We start from the raw sequence: 21,658 nt of genomic DNA on the forward strand, positions 1-21,658 counted from the left end.
TTGTCTTGTTTCTCAACACTCATGTGCCTAGTCTATGTCCAAAATCGCAAGCCCAAATTTTATGAAGCTTATTAGATAATAGTAAACAAAAAATTATTATTTTTATCTGTTCTGTCCGCATGGAGTTTATATGTTCTTCCTGCGCTTTCATGAGTTTTCTATGAATATGCTGGCATCTTCCTTCAGTTGAAAAAAAAAAAAAATATATATATATATATATATATATATACTGCTCAAAAAAATAAAGGGAACAATCAAATAACACATCCTAGATCTGAATGAATGAAATATTCTCATTGAATATTTTGTTCTGTACAAAGTTGAATGTGCTGACAACAAATCACACAAAAATCATCAATGGAAATCAAATTTATTAACCAATGGAGGCCTGGATTTGGAGTCACCCCCAAAATTAAAGTGGAAAAACACACTACAGGCTGATCCAACTTTGATGTAATGTCCTTAAAACAAGTCAAAATGAGGCTCAGTATAGTGTGTGGCCTCCACGTGCCTGTATGACCTCCCTACAACGCCTGGGCATGCTCCTGATGAGGTTGCGGATGGTCTCCTGTGGGATCTCCTCCTAGACCTGGACTAAAGCATCCGCCAACTCCTGGACAGTCTGTGGTGCAATGTGACGTTGGTGGATGGAGCGAGACATGATGTCCCAGATGTGCTCAATCGGATTCAGAACTGAGGAACGTGCGGGCCAGTCCATAGCTTCAATGCCTTCATCTTGCAGGAACTGTTGACACACTCCAGCCACATGAGGTCTGGCATTGTCCTGCATTAGGAGGAACCCAGGGCCAACCGCACCAGCATATGGTCTCACAAGGGGTCTGAGGATCTCACCTCGGTACCTAATGGCAGTCAGGCTACCTCTGGCGAGCACATGGAGGGCTATGCGGTCCTCCAAAGAAATGCCACCCCACACCATTACTGACCCACTGCCAAACCGCTCTTGTTGAAGGATGTTGCAGGCAGCAGATCGCTCTCCACGGAGTCTCCAGACTCTGTCACGTCTGTCATGTGCTCAATGTGAACCTGCTTTCATCTGTGAAGAGCACAGGGCGCCAGTGGCGACTTTGCCAATCCTGGTGTTCTGTGGCAAATGCCAAGCATCCTGCATGGTGTTGGGCTGTGAGCACAATCCCCATCTGTGGACGTCGGGCCCTCATGCCACCCTCATGGAGTCAGTTTCTAATCATTTGTGCAGACACATGCACATTTGTGGCTTGCTGGAGGTCATTTTGCAGGGCTCTGGCAGTGTTCCTCCTCTTCCTCCTTGCCCTCCTATGGCTCCCTCCATATCTCCTGGTATCCGCTCCATGCTCTGGACACTGAGCTGACAGACACAGCTACCCTTCTTGCCACAGCTCGCATTGATGTGCCATCCTGGATGAACTGCACTACCTGAGCAACTTCTGTGGGTTGTACTGTAGACAGTGCCTCATGCTACTGTACCTCTAGGGGTGAGAGCAATGGCAAAATGAAAAAGTGACCAAAACAACAGCCAAAAAGGATGAGAACAGAGAAATAGACTGTGGTCACCACCTGCAGAACCACTCCTTTATAGGGGGTATCTTGCTAATTGCCTATCATTTCTACCAGTTGTCTGTTCCATTTGCACAACAGCAGGAGAAATTGATTCACAATCAGTGTTGCTTCATAACTGGACAGGTAGATTTCACAGAAGTGTTATTGACTTGGAGTTACATTGTGTTGTTTAAGTGTTCCCTTTATTTTTTTGAGCAGTGTATTTTAGTTTGCAAAAGAATTTACTCATAATCTCAAATTTCTTAAAGTCATATAGTTATTACTTAATAATTATTCTTATTTATAACGGCTTTTCATTAACCCCTTTCCGACGACGTCAGTAATTGTATGTAGCTGTGCCCTGGGACTTATGGACCAGCTACGTACTATTACGCATAATGCGATCGCCCCCGCACACAAGCGGTGCGGGGTGATTGCCGCTGGGTGTCAGCTGATTGTCACAGCTGACACCCGGAGCTATGTGCAGGGAGTGGTCCCGCACCGCTCCCAGCACATTAGCCCCTGCAATGCTGCGATCGAAGTCGATCACAGCATTGCGGAGACAAGGGGGGAGGTAAGCGCCGGTACTCACCTCCTCTCCAGCATCCAGCGATGTCTGCGGCAGCTCCCGGATGTTGTCATGATGACCTGATGTCGTCATGACAACATCCGAGTTACCAGTAGGCAGGAAGTTACTTTGGTCATGCGCAGTGCATGACCAAAGTAATGTCTCCCCTGTGTGCAGTGCTGACAGGCTGCATGGCATAGGGAGCTGCTGCTCTCTATGCTATACAGCCGATCAGGCTGCAAAAAGTAAAAGTCCCATAGTGGGACAATGTGTAAAAGTTAAAAAAAAGTGCAGGAAAGTGAAGAAAATTTTTTTTTTAAATATTAAAATAAAATGAAAAAAATAATCCCCAAAAAATAAAAATATATTGTACCCATAATATTTATTTATTATGAAAAAAAAATAAACCTATAAAAGTACACATATTTGGTATCACCGCATCCGGAACAACCTGACCTATAAAACTGTCCAACTAGTTAACCCCTTTAGTGAACACGGTAAAAAAATAAATAAAAAATGAAGCAAAAAACATTGCTTTATCATCATACCGCCAAACAAAAAATGGAATGACACGCGATCAAAAATACGAATGTAAATAAAAATGGTACAGCTGAAAATGTCATCTTGTCCCGCAAAAAACAAGTCGCCATGAAGCTCCATCATCCGAAAAATATAAAAGTTATAGCTCTCAGAATAAAGCGATACAAAAAAATTATTTTTTCTAGAAAATAGTTTTTATTGTGTAAAAGCACCAAAACAGAAAACAACGATACAAATGCGGTACCGCTGTAAACGTACTGACTCGAAGAACAAAGCTGCCTTATTAATTTTACCACACGCGGAACAGTATAAAAAAATAAAAAAAATTCAGGAATTGCTGGTTTTTGTTTATTCTGCCTCCCAAAAATTGGAATAGAAAGTGATTAGTGATGAGTTAACGTGCTCGTCACTACTCGGTACTCGCCCGAGCATCATGGTGCTTGACAAGCTCGGCGCTCGGCGAGTATTTCCGGGTTGCTCGGGCGGGAACTCGGGTCCCCTCCCTGCATGTTTGGTGCTCTTTAGAGAGCCAATGAACATGCAGGGGTTGCCTGCCATGCACTGTAATGCCGTAGCCATGTTGGTTGTGGGCATTACAGTGATTGGCTGGCCGCACAGCGTCATCAGGTCTATATCAGACCTGGCGCCGCCATGCTCGTCACAGTCACTCCAGATCAGACAGTGTAGGGAGAGCTGCTGCTGTGTCAGGGAGAGATTTGCTTGTATATTAGGTAGTGTAGGGAGAAAAACCGTACATTACACGTATCCATCTTAACAAACAGTCTTTTTGAGGACTAACTAATTCATCTGCAGAGATATCAGGCAGGCAGTGTATATAGGCAGGCAGGCAGTGTATATAGCAGACTGCAGTGCACATAGCACTCCAGTCCAGTTATGTCGGCTGCTGCTGTTAGATATTTCAGGAAATAGGCCCAGGTCTCAGGGGCCAGGAATAATTTTTTTTGCATCTTAATCCTCATTATTGGCTTAAAAAGCAATCCAGAGAGCACGGTTTTTCTGCGCCATTTGCTTGTTGGCACTGCAGAATACAGCCAGGTCCTTTCCATATTACATCGCTAAAATCCCATCTATTTAAAACTGTGTTTTCTCCATCAAAAGGATCACATATACGTTTTCAGAAAATACTGCCATTTCTGGCCTCCATTAAATTTTTTTTTCAGTGTGTCAGCAAAGTTTTTGACACTGGTTTGCTGTTCAAAACAGTTACCTACAGGCCAGGTATTTAAAGCTGTGTTTTCTCCGTCACATGGATTACATATACGTTTTCAGAAAATACTGCCATTTCTGGCCTCCATTAAAAAAAAATTTAAGTGTGTCAGTGAAGCAATTGACACCAGACTGCTGTTCAAAATAGTTACCTACAGGCCAGGTATTTAAAACTGTGTTTTCTCCGTCACATGGCTCACATATACGTTGTCAGAAAATACTGCCATTTCTGGCCTCCATTAAAAAATTTTTTCAGTGTGTCAGCAAAGTTTTTGACACTGGTTTGCTGTTCAAAAGAGTTACCTACAGGCCAGAAATTTAAAACTGTGTTTTCTCGGTCACATGGATTACATATACGTTTTCAGAAAATACTGCCATTTCTGGCCTCCATAAAAAAAAAATTTCAGTGTATCAGTGAAGCAATTGACACCAGATTGCTGTTCAAAATAGTTACCTACAGGCCAGGTATTTAAAACCGTGTTTTCTCCATCACACGGCTCACAGATGCGTTGTCAGAAAATACTGCCATTTCTGGCCTCCATTAAAAATTTCTTTCAGTGTGTCAGTAAAGCAATTCACAGCAGTTTGCTGGTCAAACTACTTACCTGCAGGCCAGATATTTAAAACCGTGTTTTCTCCATCACACGGATCATATATAAATTCGCTCCAAACTTAGTCATTTGTAGTGAGCGTGGAAGATACTGTCCTCCATTTAAAATGGGCAAGGCACGTGGCAAGGGACGGGGAACTGGACGTGATGGTTATTGTGCATGCAGAGGCCGAGGACAAAGCCGTGGGCAAGCCGAAATTGTGCAACAACAAACACCCACATCATCTCGCCTGACCTTCCAGTCCCAATTTCTAGGGGACCGCAGCACACCACTATTGAACCCAGAGCAACGTGTCAAAAGGTTGTTGGTTGGATAGCAGATAATGCTTCTAGTCATTTAGCCACCACCACCACCACCCTGTCTTCCACACGGTTAAGCCTCAGTAGCCGTGAGTCTGGACCGCATATTCCTCACCCTGATCCTCCTTCCTCCCACCATGCTGAGTACCCAGAGACTACTGATCCCACACTTGGACACTCTGAAGAGCTGTTCACTTTTCCATTTATAGATTCGAGCCTCTTGCCCGGTCCACTTGAAGGCGACGGTGGGAAAGTGTCACAAGAGGTGGACGATGATGAGACACAATTGCCTGAAAGTCAGGAGGAGGACCAGGGTGCGGAAGTGGAAGATGAGGTGGTTGATGATATAGTAACTGACCCAACCTGGCAGGAGGACATGCAGAGCGAGTACAGCAACACACAGGGGGAGGAGGCAGAGCACCCCATCAGGCAGGAAGAAGCAGTGTGGTGGCCGCAAACAGAAGGCAGGCAACCATTCCCCGTAACACCAACACAAATGAAGTTGCCAGTACAACTGTTAGGTCTGGTTGTTTTTTGACGACTCTGCCGATAACCCCAAAAAGGTCATTAGCAACACCTGCCAGGCCAGCATCAGCAGGGGTGGCAAAACGACCAGCCTAACCACCACCAGCATGATCAGGCACATGGCAGCAAAGTGCCCGACTTTTTGAGCCAAACCCCAGGGTCCAGGAACAGAGTCTGCGGGTGGCACCATTGCTTCTTCCGCTGTTGAGCATGCAAGCCAATCCCCTGTCCATGGTGCATGCGAAGATGCCTCCTGCCCTGAAACTGTTGTTGCACACTCTCAAGTAGCAGCATCAGGAAGCTCGTCCATGTCCTTGTCCCAGCGCAGCGTTCAGTTGTCCATACCCCAGTCCTTGGAACGCAAGCGCAAATATGCAGCCAACGCCCCACAGGCCACACTACTAAATTCTCACATTTCACGACTGCTTGCGCTCGAAATGTTGCCTTTTAGGCTCATGGAGACGGAAGCATTCTGCAACCTGATGGTGGCGGCCGTCCCTCAGTACTCGGTCCCCAGACGCCACTATTTCTCCCGGTGTGCCGACCCCGCATTACACAAGCACGTGTCCCAAAACCATTAGCCGTGCTCTCAACAATGCAGTTACTGGTAAAGTCCACTTAACCACAGACACGTGGACAAGTGGTTGTGGGCAGGGATGGTACATATCGCTGACCGCACACTGGGTTAACATAGTGGAAGCCAGGACCCAGTTGGACCTTGGGACGGAACACGTCCTCCCGACGCCAAGGATTGCAGGCCCTAGGTCAATCAGGGTTGCCCCCATGGTCTACAGCTCCTGCACCTCATCCTCCTCAGCCTCCTCCTCCTCTTAAGCCTCCATCTCCGAAATGACCACATCAGTCACAAGCTGGAAGCACTGCAGCATTGCCTTGGCCAAGCGGCAACAGGCTTTGCTGAAGCTAATATGCTTAGGTGAAAAACCGCACAATGCTGAAGAGTTGTGGACAGCTCTGAAAGAGCAGGCAGATCTGTGGCTCACACTGCTGAACCTACAGCCAGGCATGGTCGTGAGTGACAATGGCCGGAACCTGGTGGCGGCTCTGAGGCGAGGCAAGCTCACACACGTACCATGCCTGGCCCATGTGCTTAACCTTGTGGTTCAGCGGTTTCTCAAATCCTACCCAGAGCTGCCAGATCTGCTTGTTAAAGTACACCGCCTGTGTGCCCATTTTAGAAAGTCAGCTACAGCTTCCGCTGCCCTTGCAGTGTTTCAGCAGCGTTTGCAGCTTCCGGCTCACAGACTGGTGTGTGATGTCCCCATGAGTTGGAACTCTACACTGCAGATGTTGGGAAGGATTTATGAGCAGAAGAGGGCAGTTGTTGAGTACCAGCATCAACAAGGCTGTCGGTATTCAGGTCAGACTCCACACATAAGACCTCAGGAGTGGACATGGATCTCAGACATAAGTACCATCCTCCAAAACTTTGAGGACTCCACCAAGATGGTGAGCGGCGATGACGCCATAATTAGCGTCACATCCCGCTTCTCTGTCTTCTCAAACGCTCTCTGCTCCCAATCAAAGAGGATGCATTACAGGCGGAGCACGATGAGATGGAGCAAGGAACCATACAGGGTGATTACACACAGCCCAGCCTCATCTCATCCCAACGTGGATTGGGTGACAATGAGGAAGAGGAGGAGGAGGAAGGACGGAGATAGTTTCATGCACTATAGACGATACTACCTGTACAGCTGTCATACCGTCTGTTCAGCGTGGATGGCCAGAGGACAGAGAGGAGGAGGAGAGCATGGTCAGTCATCCACTTGGTGAGGACACGGGAGTCTTGCCTGTTAGTAGTCTGGCACGCATGGCCAAGTTTATGTTACGCTGCCTTTCCATTACCCTCGCGTTCTCAAACTTTTGGGTGACAGTCATTACTGGTTGGTGACACTTCTAGACCCACGCTACAAGGAGAACTTTATATCTCTTAATCCTGAGGCGGACAGGTCTATAAAAATGGGGCTGTACCTGAAGGCCCTTGTTGGGGAACTATTGAAAAAATTCCCATCTGAAAACGCTGGCAGCAGAGGGCACTCTTCATTGGACAACCAAGGAGTACAGGCGAGAGAGACACAACTTCAATCCAGCAGAGGCAGGAGAACACTGTCAAAGTTCTGGTAGAGTTTTCTCAGACCCTCCCATCGAACAGGCCCTGAGGCACGAGGTATTCTCACAAGGAGTGCAAAGTTTGGGAAGATGCTGAGGGAGTACCTTGCCGACCATACCAATGTCCTCCGTGATTCCGCTGTGCCTTATAATTATTGGGTATCCAAGCTGGATACGTGGAATGAACTGTGTCTCTATGTCTTGGAGGTCCTGGCCTGCCTTGCCGCCAGCGTTTTATCAGAGCGGGGTTTTAGTGGTGAAATACAACTCCCACTGAGAAGCTGCTTCAGATTGAAAAACATTGTGCCCACCAGAGGATTTGATTCTGAGGGCTAACCTTTCTCCCCCACTCAAGAGCTCCATAGCAGCTGCAAAGTTAGCGCTATCATGAACTCTCCTGAGGTAGAAGCCAAGGCACACCATAGGATTCTCTAGTGGAACCGTCCAACCCTGCCAAGAAGCAGTCTTGGCTAAGAAAAGTGTGTGGAAAGGTTCCTGGACACTCTATGGCTGCTTTTTTACTGAGGAGGAAACACACGCAAACACGGGGAGAACATACAAAGTCCTTGCAGATGTTGTCCTTGCTGGGATTTGAACCCAGGATCCCAGCGCTGCAAGTCTTCAGTGCTAACCACTGATCCATTGTGCTGCCGTTCACCCTCTAATATCTAACAGGCTGGAGAAACTTGCACCTACTGCAAGTTATCTTCAGCTCCTTTGTGAGAAAATGTATTTGGGCAGCCACTCAGTCTACCAAATAAAATTCCTGAGAAGGAACTTGGGGATGGCTTCGCTACTGGTACTGGGGGCAGTGCTAATACCATGGCGTCGTACCATAGTTTGCTGGAAATATTCCAGGCTGGTAGGAGGCAAGCAAGTTCCCACAGAAAAGTACCAGCACTAATGTTCAGGGACCCACGCTTGTAGAAGACGGAGACAACACTGGGAGAAATAGTGACGGCTGGGGACCGAGTATGGACACGAGGCATGAGGCATGTGGTTGTGAAAAGCTTCCGCCTCCACGAGCCTAAAAGTCCACATTTCAAGTGAAAGCAGCTTTACAGGACTTCCTGTGAGAAATGACACGCAGGGTAGATAGGGTTTCCCTCTATGCCAGTTCTTTCACCCAGCTAAATACAACTTTCAGCCAAAAAAGTTGTGGACTGGATCCGTATCGTCACTGGCCACATTCACCTGTCCACGTGTTTGTGGTTAGGCAGTCCTCCCAGTAAGTGCACTGGGGAGGGCACGGGTAATGTTGTGGGGCCCGTTCTTGTGGAAGGCGGAGGCGATACTGGGAAATATAGTGGCGGCTGGGGACCGAGTACGGACACCCGGCCGCCGCCGGCATGAGATTGTGAAAAGCTTCCCCCTCCACGAGCGTAAAAGGCCATATTTCAATGGCTAAAAGCTACTCAGAAATCTGGCAGTTTAGTGTTGGGGCCTGTGGGTGGGTGGGTGGCTGGCTGCATACTAGCACTTGCATTCCAAGTAACAGAAAACTAAGCAGATGGTGGCCTCTATCATCATCATGGCCTCACCTTGGCACTATGAACTCTCCTGAAGGAGAAGCCAGGGCCCGCCGGAGGAGTCTCCGGTTCTCTGGTGGGCCAGTCCAACCCTGCCGAAAAGCAGCCCTGGCTAAGAAAAGTGTGGGGGAAGGTTCCCGGACACTCTATGGCTGCTTTTTTAATGTGGATCGGCCATGCTTATGCATGTTATTTCTCAAACCACATTACAGATCAGGCCATTGTCCAACTCTGTATTCAAGAAATTAAATGCACAAAGAAAAATGTGTGTGTGTCAAAGCACCACCGACAAGGGCGAGTTGATGTTAGACGGGCTGCAATTGCTTCTGCAACAAGCTGCATTACAGGACTTCCTGTGAGAAATGACAAGCAGGGTAGATAGGGTTTCCCTCTATGCCAGTCCTTTCACAGAGCTAAATACAACTGTCAGCAAAAAAAGTTGTGGACTGGCTCCGTAATATCCCTGGCCACATTCACCTGTCCACGTGTTTGTGGTTAGGCGGTCCTTCCCAGTAAGTGCACTGGGGAGGGCACGGGTAATGTGGGACCCATGCTTGTGGAAGGCGGAGGCGATACCTGGAAATATAGTGGCAGCTGGGAACTGAGTATGGACACCCGGCTGCCGCCAGCATGAAGTTATGAAAAGCTTCCGCCTCCACGAGCCTAAAAGGCTACCTTTCAAGTGCAAGCAGCTGTCAAAAATTGGGCAGTATAGTATTGCAGCCTGTGGGTGGGTGGCTGGCTGCCTGCATACTTGCGCTTGCATTTCAAGGAATGGGGTAGGGACAACTGAACGCTGCAGTGGGACAAGGACGTGGATGGTGATTGTTGCAAGTCTGCAATGACAGGTTCATGGCGGGAGGCATCTTCGCATGCGCCAAGGATCACTTATGATGGGCACACTTTTAGGCAGTGACCTGGGAGTCAGAGATGCTTCCAGAGGTCTTCCCCATGCTGTTCCCATGACTTTTCAGCACTGTATGCATGTGTCTGATGATGTGCCACACATCACATGGCCAGATAAGGTTGTAAAATGTTAAAATGAAATTTCCTGGTGAATGCATTTGTCTTGGTTGAAAGCAATGCAAAAGTGCAAAAACGCTTCAAAAACACTACGTGTGAACATAGCCCAAGGTGTGGAGGAGTATTTTTGTTTTTGGCTATTTATTTTGATTTTTATACATTGTACATGTCATGGAAAGCATGTTCCTTAACATATTTCCCAGGTTTTGGTATGTTTTATTGTGAGTCCGTAAAAGTGGCGTAATACCTCTGACAACGTTGTTGACAGAAGTGACCTGGGAGTCAGAAATGCTTCCAGGGGTCTTCCCCATGCTGTCCCCATGTCATTTGAGCACTGTTCCCATCAATTTGGGTAATTTTTAGGCCCTCTGCAGACCGCCGGGGGGGAGCCGCCTGAAAAATGCTCGAGTTTCCCTTAGACTTACATTGGGCTCGTTGCTCGGGTCGAGCACCCAAGTATTCCAATTTGCTCGACCCGAGCAACGAGTACCCGAGCATTTTAGAGCTCGCTCATCACTAAAAGCAATCAAAAAATGTCACATGCCCGAAAATGGTACCAATAAAAATGTCAACTTGTCCTGCAAAAAACAAGCCGTCACATGACTATGGAAAATATGGAAAAATTATAGCTCTCAAAATATGGCGATGCAAAAACTAGTCTTTGCAAAAGAAAGAGTCTTTTAGTGTGTGACAGCTGTCAATCATAAAAACCCGATATGAATCTGGTATCGCTGTAATCGCACTGACCCGAAGAATAAAGTTATTTAATCACTTATACCATACGAGGAACGGGGTTAGAGTTGTGCTAGGGTTAGGGTTGTAATAGGGTTGGGGTTCGGGTTGGGCTACGGTTGGGCTAGGGTTAGGGTTGGGGTAGTATTAGGGTTGGGGTTAGGGTTGTGCTATGGTTAGGGTTGTGCTAGGGTTAGGGTTGGGCTAGGGTTAGGATTAGGCTACGGGTTGGGCTAGGGTTAGGGTTGGGGTTGTATTAGGGTTGGGGTTAGGGTTGGGATTTTTTCAAAAGTAAAGAAAAAAAATGATGACGATATGGTGACCAGTGTTGAGCGCAAGTGCGCTTTACTTGAATTTGCATCGGGTGCTTGGGTATGCACTGAGTATCACAGGTGTTCGAGAGACATGCTCGAGTCTCTGCCCCATATGGTTTGCGGCCAAAAAAAACGTTGCTGGGATCGCCTGCAATGCACGAGCGATCCCCGCATGATTTTTTTGGGGTGTCTAATAACCGTGAAACATGCGGGTCGGGGACTCGAACATGAGACTCGAGCACCCGTGATACATGGTGCATACCCAAATACCCGATGCAAACTCAAGTAGTGAGCACTTGACTAATGACAACTTATTCAATATGATGACCTAATGTTATCAAATTCTGTCGTACCTCTGAGTTCAAAATGTACACTATACCCCTTGATAAAATCCTTGATGGGTCTATTTTCTAAAATGGACTAAATTGTGGGGGATTTCCAGTATTTAGGCACATCAGGGGCTCCCGAAATGTGACATGGTGTCCGCTCTTGATTCCAGCCAATTTTGCATTCAGAAAGTCACACAGTTCCCCTTCCCTTCTGAACCCTGACGTGCACCCAAACAGTGCATTTTCCCCACATATGGGGTATTGGCATACTCAGGAGAAATTTCACAACAGTTTTTAGGTTCCATTTTCTCCTCTTACCCTTGTGAAAATAAAAAATTTGGGGCTAAAAGATAATTTTTGTGGAAAAAGTTAGATTTTTTTTATTTTCACGGCTCCCTGTTCTAAATTTCTGTGAAGCACCTGGGGATTAAGGGTGCTCACCACACATCTAGATATGTTCCCTGAGGGGTTTAGTTTCCACTGTTTAGGCACATCAAGGGCACATCCGCTAATTATTGAATCAAATTTTACATTCAAAAAGTTAAATCGTGCTCCTTCCCTTCCGAACCCTGCCGTACGCCCAAGCAGTGGTTTTCCCCCACATATAGGGTACCGGCTTACTCAGGAGAGATTGCACAACAAGTTGCATGGTGCAATTTCTCCTGTTTCCCTTATGAAAATGCCAAACTGGGGGCTGAAAAACATTTTTGTGGGAAAAATGTGAAAATTTTATTTTCACGGCTCTATGTTATAAACTTATTTGAAGCACCTAGGGGTTCAAGGTGCTCACCACACATCTAGATAAGTTCCCTGAGGGGTCTAGTTTCCAAAATTGTGTCACAGGGAGGTTTCCACTGTTTAGGCACCTCAGGGGCTCTCTAAACGCAACATGGCATCCGCTAATTATTCAACAAATTTTACATTCAGAAGTCAAATGGCGCTCCTTCCCTTCTGAGCCCTGCCGTGCGCCCAGTGTTTTTTCCCCACATATTGCATATCTGTGTGCTCAGGGGAAATTACACAACAAATTTTTGGGTCCATTTTTTCTTGTTACCCCTGCAAAAATAAAAATAATTTGGGTCTAAAGTAACATTTTTGTGAAAAAAGTTAAATGTTCATTTTTTTCTTCTCCATTCTAAAAATTCCTGTGAAGCACCTGAAGGTTTAATAAACTTCTTGAATGTGGTTTTGAGCACACTGAGGGGTGCAGTTTTTAGAATAGTGTCACTTTTGGGTATTTTCTTTCACTTCAAATGTGATGTGGTCCCTAAAAAAATGGTTTTGTAAATTTTGTTGTAAAAATGAGAAATCGCTGGTCAATTTTTAACCCTTATAGCTCCCTAATAAAAAAAAATTTTGGTTCAAAAATTGTGCTGATATAAGATAGACAAGTGGGAAATGTTATTTATTAACTATTTTGTGTGATATATCTCTCTGATTTAAGGGCATAAAAATGAAAATTTTGTAAATTGCTAAATTTTCTACATTTTTGCCAAATTTCCAATTTATTCACAAATAAACGCAATTGATATCAAAGAAATTTTACCACTTTCATGAAGTACAATATGTTATGAAAAAACGATCTCAGAATCAGCGGAATCCGTTGAAGCCTTCCAGAGGTATTACCTCATAAATTGACAGTGGTCAGATTTGTAAAAATTGGCCCGGTCATTAAGGTGCAAACCACCCTCGGGGATAAAGGGGTTAAGCGCACATGTCAGCAGGATTGTGCTCAGTAAACCACATACATTGTCAGGTGGATGACATTACACTGATTAAAATAATACTTGGGTTGATGAAATCCATCCTGTGGTTATTGTGTAATCTTTGCTTTCAGTTTGAAGATAATGATATGCTCGTGCTTCTGGGTAGCCTGCTTACTTATTCATCTGTATGCTCTTTTGACAGGTCACTGTGCCTTCAGTGACCTGCCTCCTATTTTACCTAGCCTACTAGATGTATTATGTAAAATTGGAGGCGGGTCAGTGAAGGCACAGTGAGCTGTCATAAGTGCATACAGATGAATATGTAAGCAGAGCACCAGATAGAGCCCACTCCACAGGCCACCCGGAAGCACGAGCATAATATTATCTCCAAACTGAAAGTAAAGATTACACAAGAACCACAGAACGGATTTCATCAACCAAGGTATCATTTTAATCAGTGTAATGGTGCCCAACTGACAGTGTATATAGTTTACTGAGCAAAATCCTGCTGACAGGTGCGCTTTAACACCATAAACTAAAGATTCCTCATTAATAAAGCTGGGACAAATACCTTTAAAGCAATCCTTTTATACTATTTTATTCAATCAATATTCCATCTCTAAAATATTTAGGGGAATTATTTTATTCATGGCAATCCTTTTAGATGTTTTGTAAAATAGACATTATTCTTTTTATTTCTGTTCACAAGTTACTTGAACTTTTGGAACCCATACTGTAAAATTATCTTTTCTTGTTTACACATTTAAATTCACTGCTGGAATACACAGTTTTGTTACTACAAGTTTGTAAAGCCCATGCAGTTATTGTTCATATATAATTTTCAGAAAGCTGCAGGTATATGAAATAAGATCAAAAGTTACAAAATCTCATCAACTGAGACAAAAAAAATATATAACAGGATATATATTATCTTAAAAGCATTGCCATTTCTTACTCATTTGCTCTATTTTGAGAACATGGTGAGCAATTTGTTATATGAACTTTGTGTTAGTAACAGCCCTGTAGGTCTTCTACATGCTGAGTTCATAAATCAAGTGTGGAGAGCTAGCATTCACCAATCAATAAAAGAGTAGATTAAAGTGATAGCAGTATGTGTGCTGTGGGCTGTCATCACCTCTAGCATGGAACTAGTAAAAACTATTAAACTGTTCCTAAACAGTGAATGAAAAGAAAAAGAACACTTCTTGATTTGTTCCACAAAATGTATCTATCTATCTAGTGGGGAAAATAAGTATTTGAAACACTGCCGATTTTGCAAGTTTTACCACCTATAAAGAATGGAGAGGTCTGTAATTTTTATAGTAGGTACACTTCAACTGTGAGAGACAGAATATAAAAATAAAAAAACAGAAAATCGCATTCTATGATTTTTAACTAATTAAATTGTATTTTATTGCATGAAAATAAGTATTTGATCACGAACCAACCAGCAAGAATTCTGGTTCTCACAGACATGTAAGTTTTTCTTTAAGGAGGCCTCCTACTCTGCACTCATTACCTGTAATAATTGCACCTGTTTGAACTCATTACCTGTATAAAAGACACCTGTCTACACACTCTATCACACTACAACCTCACCACCATGGCCAAGAACAAAGAGCTGTCTAAGGACACCAGTGACAAAATTGCAGACCTGCACAATGCTGGGAAGGGCTACAGGACTATACTCAAAAAACATACATAGATATATACCTTTGTTCTAGTATGTCCTTCCCATGAACACGTAGGACACACAAACAAGTTTTCTAAATTGCAAAAAAACTTTATACATACAAGAACAACACAATAGGTATATATGTAAATGAACACCAATTAAACACAATAAAAACAAGCAAAAAAAGTCTGTATATGTACACTGAATTGCAAGCATTGGAATAGATGACAACCTAGGCTCCAAATAGGTGATTTATAAAAATTGAAGTATGGAGATCAGCCTAATTTGCCTACTCTGCCATCATAGCATATGTGCCAATAAATATCCAATTGCAAGTTAAAAAACTCAAAAATCATAGTGAAAACTCCATCCACTAACAAAGCAAGTAATTACCCTATTCGCCGATATGCAGTCCAGTAAAGTTCTTAGTTGCATCCACTTGAAAGAAGAGCTGCACTCAGCGGGTGTACGGAGGTCCTTGGCAAAATAAAGAAGCAAGTAGAGCTGCAATGTAGCAAACAGGCAGCCCCGGTTGGTTGCGTGCTTAAATGCAAAAAAAGGATAATATGGTCACTGGTACAGAAGCATGTGATGTCACACAGTACACGGAAGCTGGTGCAATCTGCCAGTTCTAGTCCTTACATGTTTCGGAAAACTCAGTTTCCTTCGGCAGAGGAGACTGTTAACATGCTATACCTAGTGGTTTTTGTGTCCCTATCCTGCAGCAGATTAGCTTGATTATGGTTAAATATCAACAAGTATATAATGACAAAATAAAAAGTACATAAACATATATAAACATAATTTATTAGCAAAAGGAACTCAAAAGGAAATGCAAAAAAGATATATATTTAAAAATGTATATAAAATATGCAAATTATGGATTTGCAAATTAGGCAAATTATCAAATACTGCCTGCACTTCAGAAGGTGCATATATCGATGTGTACACACACATCACAAAATATTCATCGCAAAATATATGGGTGTCCACAAAGGACACATACGGCCATCTGCATATGCTGCCTGCAAGAGGGAAAAAGACATATGTTAAAAATATATATAAACAGGTCTCAAGTTATGAAGATATCCCTCAGAGGCACATGGACCTATATGTTATATTTTATGTTTTCATCCTCCAAAGATTATGAAAGGAAAGAAATCCCACACATACACAAGTCGACACACAAATTGTCATATCCCCCCCAACACTGTACTCCATTGTTCAGAGGAGCCAAACTCAGAGGGAGCCAAGTGAGCCAAGAAATGAATTCAGAGACTAAAGGACCACACTTCAGGTACTACATAAAGGTTTAATTAAATGCAAAAAGTTCTATGTCATGGTTGATGCCACTAGGTGTAAGAGTATTCAAATGAAAAATCCATTTGTATTCCGCCCTTGATATACGTGCCATAAAATTGTTGGCCCCTCCAATCCCTAATGATATTCTCCAGACCCAGGAATCCAGCTCCCTTAAAAGAACAGTGGTGTTTAATAAGAAAATGTCGGGAGACATTAAAACCCCTTTTGATGTTGTACACATGTTCTCTTATCTGCTCTTGAAGCCTTCTTACTGTATGGCCTCGTATATTTTCCCATACGGGCAAATGATGTCGTAAATAATGCCTTTAGTATGACAGGTAGGTAATATGGCCCCTAATGTGAAAAGTATCCGGCCCGGTGGAGTTGTTAATCTAATTGCAGGGTTTTGTATGGGTGTCGGAGACATGTCTACAGCTATAGCAAAAGCCACAGTTAAAAAAACAGTATTAGAAAAGTTGTTGCATCCAAGGTGATTACAAATAAGAGATCCCCTTACTGACTCCCATAAACTGGGCTTTTAACTGTAAGGGATATCAAGTTTCCTATATTTTTAGCCTTTCAATAGATGAATTTGGGGCTGTAAGGTAGGTCTTGGCTCGCTTCCTTGTCTCTTCCAACCAGCCTTGGCCTCGCAGTCCGCTCACCAGTTCCTGGCTCTACCATCTGCAGTCTGCAAGAACCCCAGCCGTAAAGGATGCAGCCTGGGTTCAGGCCCTGATGGGTCAGGGATATTGACCAGACTAGGACTACAGGCTCCAGCCACCTCGACTGTTGTGCCTCAGGCTCCTATATTCCTCCAGTCATTCCCTCGGGAGTCATGCATGCTTCGCCATCTTTGTCGCCCACTAAGCACAAATCACTGTGTGGCTGAGAAATGGAATTCTACAAAATTTTGTAAAGTTTTTTTTCAGTTTTAGAGAACACAGAAATGTTCACAGACCACGTCAAAATGTATGGCTGAGAAATGGAATCCTGCAAACTTTTTAACCGCTTTTTCTCAGTTTTAGAAATCACAGAAATGTTCACAGACCACTAAATACTATGGCTGAGAAATGGAACCCTACAAAATTTTAACAGCTTTTTTTCAGCTTTAGAGATCACAGAAATGTTTACAGACCCCATCACATTGTATGGCTCAGAAATGGAAAACTAAAAACATTTGAAAAGCTTTTTTTCAGTTTTAGAGATCACAGAAATGTTCACAGACCACTGAACACTGTATGGCTGAGAAATGGAACACTAAAAAGTTTTTAAAAGCTTTTTTTCAGTTTTAGAGATCACAGAAATGTACCCAGACCACATAACACTGTATGGCTCAGAAATGGAACACAGGACATTTTTGTAAAGCTTTTTTTCAGTTTTAGAGATCACAGAAATGTTCACAGACCACTGAACACTGTATGGCTGAGAAATGGAACCCTACAAAATTTTATAACAGTACAAAAAACTATTCCAAAGACATAAATAATACACATTGGCTAGAGATAAATACATCATATCTCCCCATTTGGTTATCATAGACAAAACTATGCAGTGGGTCCCCAATCATAACACCTAAACTTGGAAAAAACTCCAAAAACCACTAGCAGATATAAGATAACATTCTTTATTGACAAATATTGATTTTAGTGACATCCCTGATGGGTAAGTTCAATGGTCTTGGGTGGCGCTTTTACTGATGCAAGCATTTTTCCATTCTTTTGTGAGCCAGACTATTTAATTCAATTTCTGGGTCTTTTATCAATATGGTGTCTTGACTCATGACTTTATTTATATGGCCATTTTTTACCAGTCTATATGGGAGATATCATTGTTATTATCTCATTTTTTCCTCCTTTGTAGGCATACTTACCCACAGGAAATAAAGCTTACTAAAAAATCATAATTATATCTGTCCATGCGTGCCTGTTTGTTTGCTTCATCCTTTCCCCCATTCAAATAATTTCGAAACCCTGTGATTGTTTGATAAAAAAAATTTGAATCAATATTTGTCAATAAAGAATGTTATCTTATATCTGCTAGTGTTTTTTGGAGTTTTTTCCAAGTTTAGGTGTTAAAATTTTATAACAGCTTTTTCTCAGTTTTAGATTTCACAGAAATATTCACAGACCACTGAACACTGTATGGCTCTGAAATTGAACCCTAAAAATTTTTTAAAAGCTTTTTTTCAGTTTTAGAGATCACTAAAACGATCACAGACCTCAACATACTGTATGACTGAGAAATGGAACCCAGGAAAATGTTTCAACGATTTTTGGGAGTGTTACATAACACAAAAAGGACCTCAAAGCACATAATACTTCATGGATCAAAATATATTAAATTTTTTCTGCCCCAACAAAAAAAGCTGCAGCTATATATTTGCCAACAGACTACACAGACCTCATCCCTGTCTGCAGACTATATTCTGTCATTCTCCCTGCTCCTGTGATTCTCTCTCTCTTCCTATCCTAAATGCTCAATGTATGTGATACAAATAGCAAAGCACAGGATTAGCCCTGACAAGGGCTGTTAGTATGATGGTTCAGCTTCAGCACCAGTATCAACAATACAGGACTCTGAAACATTAAACTGTGCAAACACGCCTGCACAAGTACTCTCTCCCTCCAATACGAGTTGTTCCAAAGCAATGACGTCAGTGTGCCGAGCCTGGCACCGCCTGCACTTTTATAATCTCTGATGATGTCAGTCAGCCAGCACATCACAATAATGCCGCTAAAAAAGATAGCTACAGCATCTCTGTTAAGTTGTTAACCGAGCACGCTCGAGTGCTTACCGAGTAGCTTTGGCATGCTCAAACTATTTTCGAGTCGCCGCGGCTGCATGTTTTGTGGCTGTTAGACAGCTGCAACACATGCAGGGATTGCCTGTTTGTTAGACAGCAGCAACACATGCAGGGATTGCCTAACAGCTGCAAGACATGCAGCCGCAGCAACTCGAAAATATTCAAACACGATGAAGTTACTCGGTAAGCACCCGAGCGTGCTAGGTTAACCCCTTAACCAAGCAAGTTCGCTCATCATGACTTAACATACAAAACCCAATCCAATTTTGCACTTTCCTGCATTTCTTTACTAAATAACAGATGCAACTTCAGTAACAAGTCTTTACCATCATAATCAACCCCTCTTATCCTGAGATGTAAGACTCCTCAAACTCTGAGATGTAAGATGCTTACTCTTTCTTCTGGGAATCCATACCTCATTCAAGTTGATATTATAACCCTCCAATAATCACTGATTTGCCTTTCCTGACAAGCATATTCCTTGGTGTAAGCAGTCCTTCAACTGACAATCCAACACTGCCCTCACCTGACAAGTCTACAGTCTACTTCTTTTCCTCACTTTCCTATTCCTTATATTGTAAGCTCATATTGGCTCAGTTCCTAACTAATGTACCTAATAAATACTGTTTCACTTACCTGTGCCATGCTGTCTTCTGTATTGGTTACTGTGTGGCTCCTAAAAATTGCCCTATGTAAAGCACTAGTGGAGTTGAGCGCATTATAGGAATGCATAGTAATAGCAATATGTGAATAAATGTTTACAATGTTTGATATATTTACTCCATTTTATATTGTTGCCTAATGTGACTAAAATAATGTGAGATTATTATAACATAGTAAATAGAGATGAGCAAATTGATTTGATGTGAATCGATTTGAACTTTTTGAAATTTGCTGGACCGAATTAAACAATTTGTGATTTGATTTGCCAGAATCAAGAAAAAAATGCCCTCCACCATTTTACACAAAGCAAAATATTGCACCAGCTAGAGGAGACTCACATGACTTAGGCATGGTGATGTGGGCTTCTGTATAATACCTTGCAGCTATTATATATTTAGCACAGCTAATTAGAAGGGACTGTCATAGCCTGCATAAAAGCTGAAGCAGGGAATGCAGCAGTCATTTTTAGGGTCAATCGAGATAGTGAAAGGATATCAGAGCTCACAGCTTAGCAATAGAGATACGTAAGGAGAAAAAGCCATAAAACAACGGAAAGAGTAATTTGTTTTACAACTGCAGCAGTGAAGAAGATGAGTGTAGAAGTCTGAAAATAATGCAGATATTTAATTGATAAGTGTCATAAAGATATACTTTTTTGTTTCTCAAATAAACTCATGTAAGATATTGTGTCTCATGGCTTGTTGGATAACAGAAATCAATCTTAAACACCTGTGATAATAATTAGTTTGCCAGGTGAGCCCAATTACTGGAAAACTACTTAAGAAGAATGTTTCACATTATTAAACAGGCAAAGGGTTTCAAGCAATATGGGAAAGAAAAAAGATCTCTCGGCTGCCAAAAAGTGTCAAATATTGGAATGCCTTGGACAAGGTATGAATAAATACATTAGATATTTCACGAAAACCTAAGAATGATCATCATACTGTGAAGAGATCAGTGGCTGATACAGAGCACAGATGAGTTAGTGAAGATAAAGGCATAATGGAGAAGGTTTCTGCCAGACAACTTAATCAAATTAAGAGAGGAGCTGCTAAATTACCATTGCAAAGCAGCATTCAAGTATTTGAATCTGATGGTGCCTCTGAAGTCCCGCGAACCTTAAGGTGTTGGATCTTTTAGAGGCTTGAAGTTGTGCCATCGATAAACAGTGCTCACAAGTAGAAATGGCTGCAGTGGGTCCAGACATACATTAAGACTGATTTTAAAACAGTCTTGTTTACAGATGAATGCCATGCAACGCTGGATGGTCCAGATGGGAAGAATAGTGAATGGTTGGTGGATGGCCAGGATTGTCCCAACAAGGCTGCAAAGTCAGCAAGAAGGTGGTGGAGTTTATTTTAATACCCGTATCATGGGGAGAGAGCTGGTAGGCCCCTTTAGGGTCCTGAAAGGTGTGAAAATTACCTCGGCAAAGTAAATAGAGTTCTGACTGACCAATTTCTTCCATGGCACAAAAAAGATCGTGTCATCCATAGCAAAATAATCTTCATCCCATACAATCTTGGTCACGTCATCACTGTAAGCCAGGACTGCGAGAGCGAGACTGCAGAGATTACTCGTGCTCATTTCTCACGGGCGTAACATCAACGCCCATGAGAAATGACCTTACATAACCTCTGCAGTCTTGTTCTCGCAGTCACGGTTCACAGGCGATCTGTCAGTACCGTGATGTACAACGTAGGACTTAGTTGGATGTCATTGGATCTGCAGAGTTTTTTTTTATTAATAAATGGCTAAACCAGGAGAATGGGGGAGTCTTTACTCAAATAAAATGTTTTTTCCTTTGTGTGTATTTTTTTCTTTTAAGTTACTCCATTATTAACCATTGGGTTTGATGTCAGTGGACATTACACAGCTGACATCAACCCCATAAACTATTATCCTGCTTGTCAACACTGCAGGGCAAGCGGGAAGAGCTGAGGCTAAGTGCCAGAATTGGCGCATTTAATGGATGTGCCATTTCTAGGTCAGCTGAAGACTTGTGTTATTAAGCTGGGATGGCCCAAGTATACCTGGCCCCTTACCAGCCTATTAATATCAGTATGTATCTGTCTGCTTTGCCTTAGCAGGCTATTAAAAATAGGGGGGACCGCACATCATTTTTTTTAGGGTCCCCCCTATG

Source organism: Phyllobates terribilis, unplaced genomic scaffold (genome assembly GCF_046119375.1).
Source record: "Phyllobates terribilis strain yellow unplaced genomic scaffold, ASM4611937v1 Scaffold_11__3_contigs__length_659146591, whole genome shotgun sequence".
In the NCBI taxonomy this organism is placed as follows: Eukaryota; Metazoa; Chordata; class Amphibia; order Anura; family Dendrobatidae; genus Phyllobates; species Phyllobates terribilis.